The sequence below is a fragment of the Ambystoma mexicanum genome, chromosome 5q (assembly GCF_040938575.1).
Source record: "Ambystoma mexicanum isolate Mex_15411 chromosome 5q, UKY_AmexF1_1, whole genome shotgun sequence".
Lineage (NCBI taxonomy): Eukaryota > Metazoa > Chordata > Amphibia > Caudata > Ambystomatidae > Ambystoma > Ambystoma mexicanum.
Genome location: NC_090933.1, coordinates 517,575,876 through 517,595,915, shown reverse-complemented (window position 1 = coordinate 517,595,915; position 20,040 = coordinate 517,575,876). Strand labels below are relative to the sequence as shown.

At 44.3% G+C, this 20,040-nt stretch overlaps 1 protein-coding gene across 2 annotated transcripts in view; it reads right to left on the bottom strand.

Annotated features, from left to right (window-relative positions):
- Positions 1–20,040, bottom strand: part of MAPRE2 (microtubule associated protein RP/EB family member 2) — a 984,616-nt gene that overhangs the window by 816,490 nt on the left and 148,086 nt on the right. For both annotated transcript variants that reach the window (XM_069621019.1, XM_069621020.1), the window contains exon 2: positions 2,374–2,498. The gene's annotated coding sequence lies outside the window, so the exon portion shown is untranslated. The remainder of the gene's footprint in view (positions 1–2,373; positions 2,499–20,040) is intronic.

Sequence of the window (20,040 nt, the reverse complement as noted above, 5' to 3'; positions counted from 1 at the left end):
CTCCCTCAAATAACTGCATTCTCACATTCCAACCTTCTCTCTGCTCCAGTCTAGCAGGCATCCATCCATTCAGCAAAGCACTTCACACAGCAGTAATCGTATTCACAATGATGACTTGCACTTTTATCCAGGGTTGTTTGCCTGTAAACATGATGTGCTGGCCGGTTTATAGTGACTGTTTCGACAGTCAAAGTTTCTACATGCAAAAGTTTCGATACAAAAGCATCAAAAACAAAAGTTTTGAATGTATTTTTTTCTTTATTTTTATTAATGGGGGGTTCTCCCAACCCCCAGTTTTCTATTAAAAAAACGTTTTTTTCTATACAAAAAAAATAAAACCTGTAACATGAAAAAAATGCAATAGAAACTTTTTTTCGATGCTTTTGTGTCGAAACTTTTGCATGTAGAAACTATTTTTTCAAAACTATGACTGGACAGCGTGCTGGCCATCCCCCTTGCCTGCCCTTGCATAGCCAGGCCCCTGAGCCGCCCTGCACCCCTTGATTTCACATGCTACTTAAACCACTGGTCAGAGGTGGCCCTACAGTGCATTGTGCATCTCCTCGCACCAGTTGCAAATGGGTGCAGAGTTATGCTAAACATTGGGCCTCATTATAACTGTGCCGGTCCCGTAACACTGGTGCAGTACAACTCTGCGGGCGGTCAGAACTACCGGGCGGGACGGCACCCGCATGCAGAGTTCTCACGCGAGCACCGGCACCGTTTTTAACGGTGCCGGTGCTCCCGTGTCCCCATTCCCATGGAGTCCTTTGAGACTCTATGGGAATGGAGACTAATAAAATTACCGGCACCTGACTTCCCAGCCACCGGACTTGGAATAGCCCGGTGGCAGCAGGAAGTCAGGCACTGGTAATTCATTACGGGTCCGGCGACTACCTGCCGGTTTTACCGGCACGGCTACCGCCGGACCCGTAATGAGGCCCATTGGGTTGCAGTTGAACGATCATCCTTCCTGTGAATTCAAGAACTACATTCATTTCAATAAAACAAAACATTCTCTTTGTCTGCCTGATGTGCACAATTTGGAATGGGGGAAGGGCCTCTGAATGTGCTCAACCATGAAGGCCATTGTGAATAGGGTTCACGTTTTTCGGGTACACATAAAGCGAATGTTGCTCCTGCATTTGCACCAGAAAATCCAGTGCGAATCAGGCCCACTGTTCAGAAAGGTGCCCAACCATACCTGCCTAACCTCCGGAATTTTTCCGGAGACTCCTGAATTTCAAGCATTTCTCCGGGTCTCCGGAAAAGTTCCTTAAATATCAGGAATTTTTAGATTCTTTCCGGGTCCTGTCATATTTTCCACCTGATTGGCTGCCGCCGGTAGCCAATCAGGTGGAGAATATGACGGGACACGGAAACGGAGCGAAATGTTTGTGCCCACTGCCTGCAACATTATAATAATAGTGCTTTCAATCCATATCATTGGATTGAAAGCACTATTATTACGGCGGCAGTGCCACGTTCATTGTGCTTACCATAGCACTGAAAATCATTCCTTCAGTGCTATAGTAAGCAAAATGAAGTCGGCGCCGCAGCCGAAATAATGCTGCTTTCAATCCATGTCATTGGATTAAAAGCAGCATTATTTCTGCTGCGGCGCCGCCTTCATTTTGCTTACTATACCATTGAATGAATGATTTTCAGTGCTATTTTAAGCAAAATGAAGGCGGCGGCGCTGCAGAAATAATGCTGCTTTCAATGCAATGACATGGATTGAAAGCAGCATTATTTCGGCTGCTGTGCCGCAGTCATTTTGCTTACTATAGCATTGAATGAATTATTTTCAGTGCTACAGTAAGCAAACTGAAGGCTACAACAACCGAGTTTACTTTTTGACAGGTGGCCGGGGCCGTGTGCAAATGGGCGGAGTCTTGTGTGGCTGTGGGCGGGGCATAAATCTCAGGAATTTTGATTTTCAAATGTAGGCAGATATGGGCCCAACACAATGCCTTTCTCTGCCATGCAAATATACCAAAACATAACACAAACTATAGCATAACAGCACTTCGACTAGGACCCATCTAGGGCAGTATCCCTGTGCGACTGGCACAGAAGCAAACGGTGGTAATGACAGAGTGAAATAAGTAGGCGTGCAAGTGTGTTCCAGGGCCTTGCTTGCCTGCCCAGGGTTGAACAGCAGGCACTTAGAAAACGCGCACATTTATCCAAATACACCGTTTGAGTATGCTATGAATATAACCCAAAATGGATGGACTGCCCTGCTTTCCTATTCACGTTGCTAGCAGACGCACCTGCACGTGTACGCTCATTTTAATACAGTTTAAGAGGATGCTAAGTGCATTTTGCTGACAAGCTCATTAATGATGTTTGATCTTTGATGCCACTTACCAGAGATTCCGCCCTTGGGGCGAGTCCTGTTAATTTCAGGGACACTCAGTTTCACCAAGCAGCTGACTCAGGGCTTCCCGACGCGACAGCACCGCCGCCCTTTCCACCGCGTGAATAATCAGCGTCTGCGGAGCACATGAAGAGATCACTCTAACAAAATGTTTACTTTTGAACGGTTCCACTTTTAGTCTTTTACTTTCAATGTTGCGTCTCCATCTCACAGCGTCACCCCCCACCCCCCACCCCCTCATGCGCGGAATGCCTTTGGAAATAAAGGCTCCACTCGACATTTCTTAACATTGACATCTATTCAGAAACGTGTGGAGCTTTGGAACACGAGCAGAGAATACATGAACACCCTGGAGCGAAAGTTCACTCAGCTTTCCCACACTCTGGTCTATGGTCCCCACTGGCTACAAGATGACCATAGCCAGGATGCCTGCAAAATCAGAACACAACAAGCCCCAATGCAGGCACATTAAACAACGACGATCGTTGACTGGAATGTACCTCTCAAAGACAGTCTGAAGCCAAAAGGTGTTTGACAACCAATACAAATATTTAAAAAAATGAATTTGATTTTTAGTCTTATGATACTTACCAGGTATCGAACCGGTGCAGCTCTGCATCAGCTTGTTGTCAATACAAGTGCATTGCCCCTGAACTATCCTCAGGACCCAGAAGAGAGTACAAAACTGCCAAAAAAACGCACAGAAATGTCCCAATTTGCAAAGAATGGTGACTGCAGGAGGTCGCGGTCTAACGGGTAGACCGTCGCCGACTCTAACCACTCAATGGGCCTCATTACAAGTATGCCAGTCCGGTAACAACGGTGCCGGTAAGCTACCTGCACCGTCGTTACCGGACTGGCATACTCCGAGTACTGGTCTGACCTGGCGGGTGGAACGGCACCCGGCCGTAGACTTTGACGGAAGCACCAGCACTGTTGCACACAGTACCGGTGCTTCCGTCCTCCCCATTCCTATTGAGTCCAATGGGACTCAAATGGGAATGGGGAGTCATTTTTTCCGGCGCCCGGCGATGAGGAATTACCGGGACCGCCTGGGCTGTAATGTCCCAGTAAGTCCCCATGGGCCAGGCGCCAGAAAAAAAAATGACTGGCTGCAGCCGTGACGTTTTTACAGGCAGGGCTACCGCCGGAGTCATAATGAGGCCCAATGCATTTGGTGGCCAGCTTGCTATGCACATGTGCAATGTCACTCATGTGGGGCCTGTGTCAGGTAAAAAAATGACCTGCACATTCCCCTGTGTCTGGCCTAATCCACCATGGCCATGTATTCTGGGGCACTTCTGTTTTTCAATACAGGATGTGCACAGCAATGTGTTTAACACTTTGCGGGATTCCACAGGAAGAGTTTGCAGGTTTATCTTTGGTAACGGGCCCTTATGCAAACATACAGGTTCATCTTTGGTAATGGGCACTTATGCAAACTGTGCAAGCATGTTTCCCACTTGGATGCTCGCCCAGTACACACAACTTGCAAATGGCTAAAATATTTTTTCAATCGGATATATAATCAAATGCAATAAATTAATAGATATAGGGGCAGATTCTCCCAAAAATTTTGGGCGCAAGCGAACAGATGCGCTAGCCCATCTCAGAGTACAGCACCATCCACAAAGGGCGCCTGAATGCATGCACCTTAGATGTGCACGTTCAGATGCCCTTTTCATCCCCCTTTGCCAAAACAAGGGGGCGTTTCTGTGCCTTTCAATGCACATCCCGAATCCACAAATGGCATGTGCTCTGAAATGGACAAACAATATTATTCCCCTGCACCAGTTCATTACAGGTGCAGGGGAGGCACAATGTAGGACAATTTCGTTTCTGATCTTATCATGCATACGGTTTGAATGAAGTCTGACAGCAGCAGTGTAAAACACGGCTGTCACACTTGCATTTCTAACCCATAAACAGGAACAGAAACGCTTTTTGTATTTACATTTCACGTCTGTCCCTATGAAATGCACTACAAGTACCCACATGGATTCTGGGAACCTGTCATACATTAGTGTTGGGAGTGCGGTCCAAACACTAATCGATGCAAGCGGGATGGCCAGCGCATTATTTGGACTTCTGCCCAGATCCTTAGAAATGTGCGGGTAACTTTTGTGGATAATGTGATCTTCGCATTTCTAAAATGAACGCAAATGCAAAAAGCTCAATCTCTAGAATGTTTATATCACATTTAAGAGACATAACATAACATTCCTTACATTGTCTTGTCCCTATAAAAAAAATGCATTGTACAGTAAGCTTTTTCAATGGACAGTTGGGTATGTTACTCCTAAGTGAATAAGATAACTTGGGCACGCTGCAGACATCTGCGTGGGGCACGCTGGACACACGCTTAAATGCTTGGTAAGCTGATTTGGCATTTCATCATTCTGGGATAAATACATTTAGTACTATTGAATTGAGGTAATTATGACGTCTGCCAAAAAATAGTAACACTGCAAGTGCATCTAAATAAAAACCTCTGCCCTTCAACTAAGTAGCAGCAATGCAGACGAGTACTTTTTAAGTCTAAATTAGCTTCTTAATATTGATTGGTGTCAAACTGGCTGTAGTTATTCAAATATGTATTTCCTAGTGGAAACGCCTGTGTACATGGGCTAATGTGCGTAAAGGGAGACATTTTCAGAGTGTAAATATATTATGTGATACATTTAAATATAATTTATGTTCATGGCACAAAACAATTGTAAATGATCTTTCTTGCTCCTTTTACGTGGAGGAGTAGTATCCTCAAACAAAATCTCACAGAATCTGTTGAAAGTTCAACATAGTACATGCGGCCAATTGATGTATCTGTTCATCAATGTTTTGGATTCCACTTACGGCTTTTGGAGTCAAATATATAATGTTGAGGGAAGTCAGAGTAATACAAATCATGAACAGCATGATTTGAAGTAGCTATGAGATCATACAATAAAGTAAATTGAAGTCAAATAAAGTTTAAAACGTACATGAAGAATATTGATATAATAATACATACCAAGAAATATTACAATGAATATTTACATAATATATTACAAAAACGGTCATTTATTTTGTTAGAGCAATGGCGCTTAATCACATACATTTCTGTTTATATGTTTTTTTTAATGTATATATTTTCTTAGTGTATGCAACTTGAAGTATGTTGGTAAAGTAGTATCCCTGTCTTGGGCCTTTTCTGCAGCTAATTGAATGTTATCATTGTCGAAATACACATTTTGTTCGCCTGGGAGATGAACTTGAAGTATTAATGTTGTATACGTAAGGCAACAGCTCCATCTAAAGCGGGTAGGACGGCTTCGAACAAACATACATGTGGCCTTTTATTACATAGTATTATGTGAATGGTTGCCTTTTAATCTTTCACATTAAGCTACTTCTGAGTTTTCTTTTTCTTTGTGGATTGAGCATCCTGCAGTGCTGTTGAAGATCCGTAAAAAGGAACTACATGGAGATTTGAATAAGAATGGCTATACAGAGCTGTAGGCACAACATGTGTAAAACTGTCCCTTATGCAATACCTGCCCTTAAGTAATCAGTGGCCTCGTTACAGGAACTGCACTAGATGGTGCAAATTAGGAGTACTGGGCTACACTGCATTTCTAGGTGGTGCTAAATTTCACAATGCATTAATATGCATAGTGGTTATGCCACTTTTTATGTGTGGTGCTGTTTATTTAATGGGTAGCCAATGCCAGCAGACATCCACTACACATTATAAAATAAGCATTGTCAGAGCCAACAGTTTTGGCTTTAGTGCAAGTATTTTCCAGACACTCCCATAATGGCACTGGCCATAAAATGGCAACAGCTTGCCAGCAAATGCAGTTAGCACCTGGGCATATTATGGCAGCAACTAGCAAATGCCCATCTAAAGCCTACACAAGAGCACAAAAAGATGGCTTTGCCAATTCTTGTTTTTAACAGGAATTCAGTGAAAAGAACAACTGCCAGGACACAAATTATGTTCATAAATCAAGTGGCCCAAGCCACACTTGTTTAAGACATTTTAATTACAGCAGGAGCTAGGTTACAGCTTCTATTCAGCCATTACTTTTCACAACTCTGCTTAGAAATAACATGGGCATCCCCTAAAACGTACAGAGCTAGCTAGTTCAAAGGGAACCCAGGGGCGTTTTGGGCACGATGGGGCAGGCAGTGAGAATGGCCAGAGGGACTACCATAGCCATTGGTGGCCAATGGCTGGGTATAAAGCCAAACAACACCCATGAGCTGTGTCTCCCTCCTCACAACCCATCTTCGCTTCAAATTAAAATAGTTTCAGCTCATAGGCAGCACTCACAGCACCGCCCAACAGCCAAAACTAAAAAGAACAGAACGTAAAGAAACACACCCTGGGGCAAATTCATTCAGAAATGCATTAGGCGGGTTGTCAGGCCCGTGTTGAATAGGGTTCCCTCTCGCATGCGGTGGTGCCAGGCTGCAGTCATGCACATTCAGGCAGTTACATGAGATGGCAATATAGACAAGGATGCAGTTAGACCCGCTGTCTAGTCTAGCGGCATTGAAGGAAACAGCAGTTATAAAAGAGGAAGTAGTTTGGAAAGAAGTAACCCACTGTGGGCTGAGCAGTTAAGCAGTAAATATCAGCACCGGCTTTACCCATAAATAGAAACAGGAACTCTGGCTCAATTATGTGTTAACTTGTCAAGTTGATTTGAATGTAAAACAATGTCTGCTCGTGGATGCAAACGCTTAACTCTAAGTTCTAAAATAAGTATGTAAGAAATACCGCAATCTAGGCTCCTGAAAAAATCTATTATACCAAAATGGAGATTTGAGAAACACTTGGGCCCTTTTCAAACACAGAAGGGAAACTGATAAATCCAATGACATTTGGGGACTGTTCCTGGGTGTGCAAGGCTAATGAGCTTACAGGATAGGTGCTTTGTAATAATTTCTTTTTGCTATGCATTTTTGACCCTGCTAGGGAAGCACTTGGGTCCTGCTGTATATTATCTGCGTGTTTTCATGTTACATGATGTGTATTTTATTAATTCTTTTCTTTTTTCTTTTCTTCTTTTTGTTTTCTTCCCATCATACAGTTATTCTACTTTTGGTTATTTGATTGGCGTGTGTATCGCTCTGCAAATTGATAGTACTGTTTCAATTGTTTATGTTTCCATTGCATTATTTATGCTTCATCTTACCTTTGTGTTATTGGCGTTTAAAATTTAAAAAAAATAAATTCTGAAAAGAGCAAATTCCTGCCATGAACCTGTCAGTTTTAGGTCCCCGAACTCTAATTAGGTACCCATGTGAATGTGTATTTACTCTAACATGAAAACATTCCAGTAATGCCTCATAAACGGCACCTTGTATGATTCAAAAGTTCAAATAACTACTTCATGCTAATAAATTAGCTATTTAAGAAATCTTAACACTGGATTATTGTTATTAGATCACGAATCATGGGCCTGAAATTCCCTTTAATTTGAATGGGAAAAATTACCCTTCCCCCTTAGATTTACCTCTTGGCAGGATATTTTTCCTGATTGGAGTGGGGGAGGGAGCCTTTTGGGGAAGTCCACACATTTATTAATTCAACGTAATGCGCCAGGTGGTTAAAGCTCTTTCCATCTATTGAATCCCTGGATGACCGCGGCAAATCTGAAATGTAACTATCACTAACGAATTGCCTTCACTGATGATGGCCGCAATCTTAATCCAGCTGACGTGGACAAGACTTTTAGCTTTTATATTGACAATAAGCTCTTTATCAAGGATCATACCATTAAGAAATCTCAAACAGGGAACCTTCAACTTACGTTATTATGTAAGGTACAAAACCTTTATTTCGCCACACAGGGATCAAGTCCTAAAAAGTGGGGGGACTCATTAGCATACCAATTGAATGTGGAGTCACCACAAATTATCACATCAAGGTGCCCTCTGACAAAAGTGGGGGGGACTCCTGAAAAAAGTGGGGGGACTCCGTCCACCCACATGTTCTCTCGACTTGAGCCCTGCCCCCAAATCTGCTTCACAGTGTAGTCCAGGCTTTGGTCATCTCCCAAATTGAGTGCCGGCAATGCCTTGCTCTTCAGTATCCCTCAATGTGGCGTTAACCACACGTTCCGGGGACTGGAACAGGTTTTAACAGCCCGGCGGCCCAAGCTAAAAGCCTGAGCGAAGGCTTTTAACGAGGGACCCGGGACGTTAACAACCATTCCAGCCCCTGAAACAGGTGCTTGACGTCATTAGCACCCCGGGTTACCAAAAAAAAGGATTGCATTCATTAAACAGGAAAACGTGAGGCGTCCCGCTCAATGAATGAAATCCTTTTACAAGATGGTTATTTTATTTTATTTCCCACGCTTACCAAACTTGTGTGGGAAATAAAATAATATTCCTTCAAATTTCAGTTGAAAAAGTCCTCTATGTTCATAAAACACCCTAGTGAAATGAACATAGAGGACTCCCTAAAATGGACATTTATTAATTATCCCCATAGATCGGGCCTATCACTTCATTTAAAAAATCTCTGGAAGGTTGAACACCACCACTGGCACCGACAGAAATTTGAAGGAATATTATTTAATTTCCCACGCAAGTTTGGTAAGCTCCCAATCTTTTCAGTTCATTAACAAGTCAATGTAGACAATCCAGCTGTGGTTAGTAAGAAAAACATTGCTTATACAAGTCCTATTGAATTTTTTGAATCCTTTGAATTTGTTGATGTTTAGGAAAGAATTTCCCAAGACTACTATGTATCTATTACACTGTTACTTTAATCTTTGCAAAAGAAAAATATCTTCTTGAGAGTTGAAGTAATGATGATATGCACAATTACTTATTAATTTAAATGTTTCCCTTTTTTTTAGTAATGTATGTGAAAAAGAATGTATGCCCATGATAAAGAGTGCTAGAAACTCGAAACGCATTGGGCCAACCTACATCATATGTACAAATAAAAAATTGTATATGAACAATTTATTCTAAAGTTGTCAAGCTTAATCTTATGGCCCATTTGGCCTCCTCTACAAAGTGTTAGGAAATGTCTAAAGTTTGTACAATACACTAACCGAGCAAATTGCAAGTGGGAATACATTTGGTTGTCCCCATTGGGGGGCTCCCGAGTAGTTACCTAGCTTTCAACTCTAAAACTACTATTAGGCTTAGGCCTTATTGACAGTGTGCAGGGGACGCAGGTTTCCTACCTTAGGAAATCATCTTCTTTTTCGCTTCATCCCCCAGCCTAGATACCAAGGCTGAGTACTTCTCCCCTGCACCTATTTGTATCTAAATGTCAGACTTAAATCTCTGATTCTTACAAAAACCTAACTAAAATACTATCTTCATCACGGTGTGCTTGGTGTAGTATTCACTTTTTTTAAATCATAAATTCAAAGACATTCAATGTTCTCTCATTTTAGCTGGGTGGGGGGCTGAGTCCACCCTCTGAAGAAAGTGGGTGGACTCCGTCCACACACGTGTACCCTCGACCTGAGCCGAAAGGATCATCATTGTTCTGTTCTTGTCTGAGCTGAAGGCATGCTTGTGGCCAGCACAGCACAGCATCGTTCACCCAGTTTGCATCGTGCCGGCCGCAAAGCCTATTTTAATCCCATTACAAAATCGGTAGATGCAGTCAAAATACCATTCTACTGCTGGAAGCCTTTAAATATAAGGAAAAATAAAAAGGAAAAACCATCTAATTTACCTAAATCAGTCCTTGGCAGGAATCTGAAAAAAATCACGAGCAGTATGCTCTCAGAGGAAATGCAGAAAATCATGGCCACCACTAACGATGAAGACTCTAGTGAACATATAATATCAACATATAACCAAGGCATGATAAACCTGTTAGATCTCCATGCCCCCCTAAAAGAAAAGAAAGTCAGATCCAATTCAAATCAACAAAAATGGTTCACTGCCGAAGCAATTAAGCTTAAGAAGGACAAAAGGAACCTTGAGAGGAAATGGCTAAAAGAACCCACCGCAACAAATAAATCAAATTGGAGGGTTGCAGACCATATATACAAATCTAAGCTCATAGATCTGAAGAAAAACCACTATAACGATATCATTAGCACTGCGGCAAACTCCACCGGAAAGCTCTTCCAGATCCTCAAATCCATAGACAAACCCATAACACTCACCCCACCCTTCCAACCCACTGAAACAGATTGTGAGAATGTCCAAACTGCATTTCAAAATAAAATTACCAATGCCAGAGAAACCATCATCAATTGCCTGACCACAAACACCTCATTTAAAACCCACCTCACAGAAAACAAAAATGAGATAGAAGTCCCAGAATTTCAATTCAGGTCCATCACACTTGATGAAATAAAGAAAACACTCTCCACTATGAGGTGCACTTCATGCTCAGAAAATGTTTTATCACCTTAAACTCATTCTAAAAAATCCTGATATTTTTTCCCCTTTCTTTACAAGAATGGTAAACGCTTCTTTTAGGGATCAAACTGTACCCAACATCATTAAAACGGTCACGGTCACTCCTTTACCAAAAAAACCTGACCTAAATCAACAGGATCCGGCCAACCTCAGACCCATTACTAACTGTAATTTTCTGTTGAAAATTCTGGATAAAATAGCTACAGAACAACTCCAGAGCTATGTGGATGAAAACAATTTATTACATCCACAGCAGTCCGGATTTAGATCCAGCCACAGTACCGAGTGCGCTATTAGACCTCCAGACCGAAATGCTGTCTATCTTGGACAAAGGCAAATCTGGCCTGTTAATATTATTGGACCTCTCAGCAGCATTTGATTTGCTTGATCATACTAAACTCCGACAGGCCCTTGAACTGCACATCAGGGGCAATTGAATGGATTGCCTCATTTTTGAAAAATAGGCAATACAGGACTGTCTGGGGAGACAAAACATCAAATACCAAACCGGTCGATTGTGGTGTCCCTCAAGGGGCCAGCTTTTCTCCTTTGCTTTTCAATCTCTACATGCGCTGCCTTTGCACCATGCTATCCCAGATGGGTATATTCTTTACCAATTTTGCCGATGATACCCAACTAGTAATTGAACTCAGTGGGATTCCAACATCGTAAAAAGTGAAGACCTTAGGAGTATATCTACAAGCTTCATTAGACGCTGAAACACACACAGCCTACCTCAAGAAAAACTGCCAGTACCACCAAATTCTCCTCAAAAAAATCAGACCATTGTTAGATCAAACAAACAGCACGATCATCGCTAGAGCCACTATACTGTCTAGATTGGATTACGGAAACTCCCTACTCTTAGGAGCCAACGGTAAATGTATGAAAAGATGCCAAACAATCCAAAACAATACCATCAGAACGATCACAGGAAGAACCTGGAGAGAACATATCACTGGAGAAAGGAAGGCTCTCCATTGGCTGGCTATGAAGGAGAGAATCTCCTTCAAGTCTCTCACCATGGTTCACCGCTGCTTATATGGCAAAGCCCCGGTTTACCTCAAAAAACAATTAAAGTGGTACGAGCCACCCAAGCGGCTCAGATCCTCCAACACAGGTTTACTGCAAACCGCCAAAACGAAAAAGCAGCAGGGCCTAGGCAAAGGGTTCCCGACCTTAAGTATAGAAAAATGGAATGAACTTCCCACTTCACTGAAGCTTGAATCCAATTGCACCCGCTTCGGGAAAAAATTGAAAACATTACTTTTCAAATGAACCCTGAAAGTAGATCAAAACAATTATGAAGTAACACTGGTCACTCCGTATCTTGTCCTGTCTTGATTTCCTGTTGTCCTGTCTCCTTGTAAGCGCTCTGATGCCCGCGGGCTTTAGCGCTATATAAACAAATAAATAAAATAAAAATAAATAAATAAGTGCCACTGCGCATGTGCGCAAGTCTGTTTAAGCTGTACGTCTTCCCTGACATTACTTTAAGGCTCAGCTCTATCTTACACCAGGTGAACTTGAATTTTTGTTACCCTGGGCTGATTTTCTGCCACAAAGATTTTTGCGCTGATTGTTAAAATTCTTTCCACAAGAAGCAGCAGACATGTACGGCACCATTCACCCGCGAGCACATCAATTCAATACCTTTGCAGATAAAACATTGCTATGCACCCCCCCATCCTCCCTCTGTTTGAAAATATTAGCTGCGCAATATTTTCAACATGACAAATCTGGGAGGATAGCTCAGGGGAAACGTTTGTCTTGGAAGCAAGACCACGCACAGCAGCAGAGGTTTGAGGCCCGGCTCTGCTTCGAGATCGGTCTCTGGAATTAAAAGATTGATTCATTAATTACAATTGTTGCCCGGTGGGTTAATGTCACTGCTGCAGAAAACTGCGTGGAACCCGCCAGTCACACACACTTTAATGGAAACATCCCTTTCAGAAAAAAATAACAATGTATTAGCAAACGCGGGAGGAGGCAGCAAATCAGGTGGGGAGGGACGCCGACTGAATCCAACAGTAACAGCTGTGTCCCAGTCAAGCAACTACTTTGTCTCCTCCAGCAGGTCTGCCATTTTAGTTTTCAGCCATGCCCCCGGGCCCACAGGCACCCATATTCAACCCGCCCCTCGGATTGCCACACCTTGCACCATTTACATGTCCTCTCCCAGACCGCTCCCTGCTGACGCCGTCATCTTCCCCTCAGACTGGCTGCCCTGGTAATAGTAAAGGTGAGCACAGTCTCAAGGTGCGCTCAGAGGGTGGGCCGCACAAGGGCGCCCCCTGGTGACCCACATAAAGGGCGCTTTGCCTCCATCTCACTGTCATGCAAACCTAAGTATCGACCGATTACGATACTTAGGTTTGCATGACAGTGCGCTGGAGGCAAAGCGCACTTTATTTGCTATTGGTTCAATTGGTTCGGTGCCCGCGCCTAATAAAGAATTACAACACACAACACAAGAACAGCAGGGGGCTCTGGTACTGTGTTTGTTCATGTCATTTAGTGAACCGAGGGTCCATCGGTTCACTAATTGACACAAACAAACACAGCTACTGAGCCCCCTGCTGTTCTTGTGTGTTTAAAAGTGCAGCACTCGGCGGGGAAAGGGAGAAACTTGTTTAGGTGCGCCCACGCCCCAAAGGGGCAAACAGAATAATCTCACACAGGGCTCTGGCAGACCTGGGGCTGGCACCTGTAAAGGGACATAGTCCATTTCCAGTAGTGGTGGTATAGGTTTGTGGTTTTCCTTGTGGAAAGTCAGTCCACACGAGTCCTGCAAAGCCGATTTCCCATAAAAAAAAAGGCCAATAGCACCCTGGATGTTTGCCTGCGATGCTATTAGTGTTAATAGCCGGAAGTAGGGTTACACTTCCGGTAACAGCTCTAAGCCTTCAAATAGATCCTCCCTACACTTGGGCCTCTCAGCTTGGGCTAGCAGGCCATCAACGGCCATGTAAGCCCTACCCCGCATGCACTAACGCTATATTAAAATACTGAACTGTTGCAGCGTGACCAGACAGAGGTGGCACACGACCACTCTTCCTGTGAGATCTGACAGAGCCAGTTGATAAAAGGCAACTATTGCCCCAAAACCTACTAGGAGAGATGTAATTTCAATATTTTTGAAAGGAACAGCAACATACCCCATATGCTGAATGAATTCCGTGGTGCTATGTGCCCCGGGACGCAGAGGACCATGCTAATGTTGATGTCAACCCTCTTCCCACCGGCACCCACAGAGATTATCAAGATGGCACCCCAGTAGCTCCAGGAAGCTGTCTCGGCTTGATAACCTGAAACAGAGCCTGGAACCAAAGCGGTGACTGGGGCTGGGGATATCCCGGGACCCCGGTATCATCCAGCGACAGGAGAGTGGCCCTAGTGGCACTGATTTCGCCACAGCCCTGGATGATGTTGAGGAGCTGAAGCCATGTGAGATCCTGTCGGCACTCTGGTACGGGAGCCCTGAATAGGAGGCCATGACATGAGCAGCGGTCTGCCCAGAACCACGGCCTCAGCCTGAAGGAGACATGCTGAAGGTGGGGGGCTTGTGTCTCAGCGGCCCAGCAAGCTCTCTGCAGGTATCTCCACGTGTGAAGCTCCCCCTGGGAGGTGGAACCCCTTTGACAGTGCGTGGCACTTTAGGGCCGGCTCCCTGCTCAGTGCTGTATATGCTCCTCTACTTGGTTAGATTAAAAAGCTTTATTCGGACAATGCATCCATTCACAAAGCTTAAAATAAATCATCTTGCCTCAATGCACCCACAACTCACCCCAGCCATAGTCAAATGACATGCTCATGATAGCCGTAGGCTATTTCTAATGGCCCAAACAAATGTGTTACCTCTGCGAGCAAGAGCCCGTGGTTGAGATTAGGGGGGACTTGCCCCTGCGGCTTAGAATGTGAGGGGGATTTTGTCCATTTTCTAACGGTGTGTAGGTTTATAAATCATTTAAGGAAACAATGGCTCAGCCTGCATGTTATTAGAAATAATGGAAGAACATGTTCAGGGGCAATGGGTTTCTTTATGAATAGCAATGAAGAAAATGTTTTATCTGATGCAGCCACCTTTATTAAGGATACGTTTAAAGTGATGGAGCACTGGAGTTTACTTTTGCGTGATGTACTTTTATAGTTATCCTAATTCGTGGATGCTGTTTTATATCTTGTGGTTGATGTTACTTTAAGCTTTGTTAATGGATGCAATATTCGAATAAAGTTTTTTAAATCTCAATCTACTTGGTTGAAATGGGCGGCTGCTGAGGGGAGCAAAGAACACACTGAAGGCACTGGGAATCCATGTGGGTCAACCACACACCATAACCAGCTGTTGGCCCAACATTTCAATGGTCTCTAAGTGCTTGTAGCTGGAGATGATTGAGAGGGCACAGTGAGGGCACGCACGGCCAACATTTAAAAAAAGTAACTTTTGCATTTAACGGATGACGCCCCGTGTATGCATATTGCCCCATAGCCACTGCAACAGACTGATACTAAAAGTGACTTGGATACACCGCGAACGTGGAAGGCTATTTCCTGCTTAAGGAGATAATTGGTCTCTCAGAGAACACGGAATTGATCCTTGACCGCACACGTCGGGTCTTCTCTGCTTACCCAAAAAAGGATTTGCTGCCCCATTTCTTAAGAAGCGAAAACATTTTCACATAAAGGAAACAATAACGAGAAAAGCAAAAGACTGAGGAATATACCTTTTGAGGAGCTAAGCTTCCCCTGTTTAAAGATTGGACATAAATTACGCTTCAAAAGAGACGATACACAAAGCTGGTAACAACTTGACTACAAGAACACTCAACCCTGTATAAGAGAGGTTTTCCATTTCCATTTCTTTTTAGATATGATGCGCCAGGTGACGTCAGAGGAGGAAGCATCTTCTCTTCTTGTGGATTTCTCTGTATAGGGGCCTTGGGCTACTTCACCAGCTACTCTTCGACCTAGGTGGGTACGCAGACGGACAGGGGCAGAGAAAAGACGACAGCACCAGCAGACAGCTTTGTCAGATCGTTAGGAGTGTGGGTCGGACTGACAACTTAAATCTATAACTATTATTTGGTGCCAAGTCTCATGCTGGGGGATCCATTAATATAGGAGGATGGAGTGGTCCCATCCTAGGGCTCATGGACATCGTGACTTGTAATAGTCTTTCTGTTGGTTTTCTCCTTTTTTTAGTATCCGGATGAATGTATATGGCAATAGATCCGGGGGGCATGGGTGAAGATACGTTGCAATCTCATTTGACTATTGTGTTTCCCCCGCTTATACTCCTGTGATACTTCGCTTTACCTGTCACTCTTTAGTGCAATCACTACATCACACTACTTAAAAAATTACACTACGCAGCATGTGGTTTCCCAGGTGATACGTTTCACTGACTTTCATAATTTTTGTTTGCCGTAAAGTTTTTATGAGAAAAGAAAAGGCATGTTAGGGAAATGTTAACACTGCAGGGTCCTGTTCTCGATCGAGGAGTCAGTTTACCAGCTCGGCATCTATCAAAGGGACTGTTAGCACATTGTTCAGATTAGATTTTATAGATTTCACAAGATCAAACGTGGGGTTAAAGGTTAGGTTAAAAATAAAAATGTGGCCCTGCTCAAGACATTAACATTGCACCTGTACAAGACTCCTACATATTTACATAAATGCCCATTAAAATAGTTTCCCTTAATACATGGGGCCTGAATTGCGCCATTAATAGAAAAGCCCTTCTACATCCCCTATCTTTGACTAATCACTCAGCAATCTATCTCTCCATACCTCTGAGCACAACGGCTGGCATTCAAGGCCGCACACGACCACCGCCAACCACGCCCCCTACCATTCCACTATGGAACAAAGTCATCATCACCCCAGATCTAGCACTCATTCCTCAACTCTCTCCATACACTTTGCCTCCAGAAAGGACCTCCAGCGATCAAATCCTTCGACCTCTGGCTTACAAACACCGTCACACCCCTCACTCCATCAAAACAGACCTCTCAGAGATCAGGACCAACAGCCAGGTGGTTCACTGGCAACCTCAAATCACTCAAAACTCTCAAGCACTGCGTGGAAGGGACCTGGAGAGTCGACCCCTCAGCCCAGAACAAAACCGCCCTAGCAAGAACAACCAGAACATACAGACTGGAAATCCAAAAAAAGCAACAAAACATTCTATGGGAACACAATCCTAAATGCTCAAAATCCGAACAAGGAACTACATAGAATCATAGCCGAATTCAAATCCCCCGCATGCTCGAGCCAGCCCCACCTATATCCCAAACCCTATGTGACACCTTATCCCTGCACTTCCACAATGCTGCTAATGACAGACACTCTGCCATCATCTGTAAACTAAAACAAATGCCCTTGCCATCCACCCGCCCACTGAACGACCTTCAAACCCCCTGATACAAATCCTTGACTCTTTCTCTCCCATCACACACCTAGAGTTCCTCTCGCTTGTAGCAGATAGACACCCTTCAGGCTCCTCTGATGACCCTGGGTCACCCTCACTCCTCAAAAACATCCTAACCTCCACGTGTGCAGGCACTTTCGCACACTCAATCCTTAAAAACTCACTCACAGCAGGATCTTTCCCAAAAACCCTAAAAACCTCCTACAGCAAACCCATCCTCAAAAAAACGATTACCGACCCACTCCTTCCCCAGAACTACCGGCCTATCTCCAACACACGTTTCATCGCCAAACTCCTGTACCGCGCGGAATACAAACAACTTGCCCATTTTGCCGAAGCCATCAACCTCCCAGACCCTGCACAATCAGGCTTCAGGCCACTCAGAGGAACTGAATCATCCCTAGTCTCCATCTGGGACGACCTAAAAAGAACAGCCGAGGCAGAAGACCGCGCTGTACTCATCCTGCTGGACCTCTCTGCAGCCTTCGATACAATCAATCACACCATCCAACTAGACAGGCTACAGACACTAGGAATCAGAAACAAAGCCCTCTAATGGATCTCCTCCTTTATCTCAAATCGATCACAAATCGTGCACCTCTACCAGTTCCCATCCACATCATGACCAGTAAGGAAAGGCGTCCCACAAGGAGCATCCCTATCCCCCCGAATTTTCAACTTCTACCTAAAACCCCTGCCCGCAATCATCCGCTCACACAATCTTACCTGCTACAACTATGCAGATGACATCCAGATCATGCTCAAAATATAAAAATCTCAAGGCTCCGGCAGTTTGGACCTGTCGTCATGCCTCTCGGATATTGACCACTGGATGACGACCAACCACCTCATACTCAACCCCAGGAAAACTGAAATCCTAGTCTGCGGGAAAACATTCCTCCTCCATCAACCAAATCCAGGGCCTCAACCCCTAGGACAAGCACTGGCAATCTCTAACGTGGTAAAAAACCTTGGATGCACATTGGACTCAGATTTATCCCTCACCCAACACACCACCACCATATCTAAAACCTGCTTCTTCCATCTAGGGATTCTCAGGTGTATCTTCCCTTACCTCAACTATCCCCACCGTTTCTAGGCCATCAACTCCATCATCCTGTCCCGCCTAGATTACACAAACTGCCTCTAACTAGGTGCTCTGGCATCCCAACTAAGGACACTCCAAAGAATCCAAAATGCAGCAGCATGCCAGCTCACAAATCTACCTGCCAGAGAACACATCACCCATACTCTTAAAGTCCTCCATTGGCTCCCGATTGGTCAACGCACTACCTTTAAAGACATGCGCATCACCCACTGCGCCGTCCACAACATCAGACCAGAATTCCTTCAAGCCAAATGTGTCCCCTACCAGCCCTCAAGAAATCTCAGATCACGCACATCATTCCGCCTAGTAGTCCCAGCTCACAATTCCTCCAGGCTAGGCGGATCCTCCTTCTACATCCAAGCTCCAACCATCTGGAAATCCCTACCCCTACACATTCGCAACACTGAAAACCACCTGAAATTCAGAAAGGCCCTAAAACCCTGGCTCTTCCCATAATATCTCCCTGATTCCCCCGTCCCGAAACCACACCGTCAAACCCAACACTCCCCTACACCAATTACAACACAGAGGCCGGCAGCATTCGCAGCGGCTCACCTGACATACTGTCGCCCTACGCACAGCAACATTCCTACCCTAGAAATACATCAGGGAAGCCAGCAGCTTTCGCCGTGGCACACCGCAATACCCTCACTCTCCTCACCGCTCAGACCCTTGCACTAGAGAGATCGTGAATAATGAGACCACGCCATCCACACTGGACAAAGATTGCTCCAGCCGAAGAACCTCAAAGCCTACGGTACGTATACCTCATACCACGCCTGTGGACACAGGCCGCAGGCACAGTCAAACATCCATGCACTGTAGAATGCAGCTATGGCTATGCTCATCCGGTCTAGCAGCCCATATAGCTGTCCATACTGAAACACCTGACATACCTCAACACCTCTGCCACTAGCAAACAGCGAATACCAACGAAAAGAAAATCGGTACAGCTGGCCACACATCGACTCTTTCAACAATAGCAATCTATCGCAAACCACCAACAGTGCCCACCCACGTGCCGAACCTTTTTGGGCTGCTTAGTCGAGTCTAGCCACCCACCTAAGTCCTAGACCGGCAAAAATGCTCTCATGCATCTCCTAATCTAAAACTCTTAGAACCACCAACACATTGACTACGGTCAGCGAGGGCGTTCCAACCACAAAGCGCATCATTGACGCCATACAAATGGGGAAAGAGCACTATATAAATAACAAAATACAATACAATACATAGACTCTCACAGTAGCACGCAGATATTGTCTTACTTCAAGAGAACCATTTGAAAAAAAGTAGATAAATGGTGACTACATTCCACAAGTTTTCAATCCAATTATTTTCATCAGATGATTGAAAAAAGAAGGATAGCTATTCTAATTAAGGTGAAGATAAATTTCACATTGAAACACACTTTCAGAGACGTTGAGAGAGGTAACTTGGGGTTTAAGGTGACATCGCAGGCAAACCGCACAGGCCTTTCTCAACCCATGGCTCTAATGACCATCAGTCCTGCTTCTTTGTTCCCCCATTCCCAGGAACTGCACAGTTCACAGAGAGTGAATCATTTAAAGGGGCATTTTAATACTGTGATGGACCCAACCAAGGACCGTTCTTTTGCTCCAACCATGAATTATGAGCACTCTTCATCAACCCTTGCAGAAAGTAATTGCAGACATGGGATTGGTAGCTAGTTGGCATCACCGCCACACCCTCCCCACCCCACCA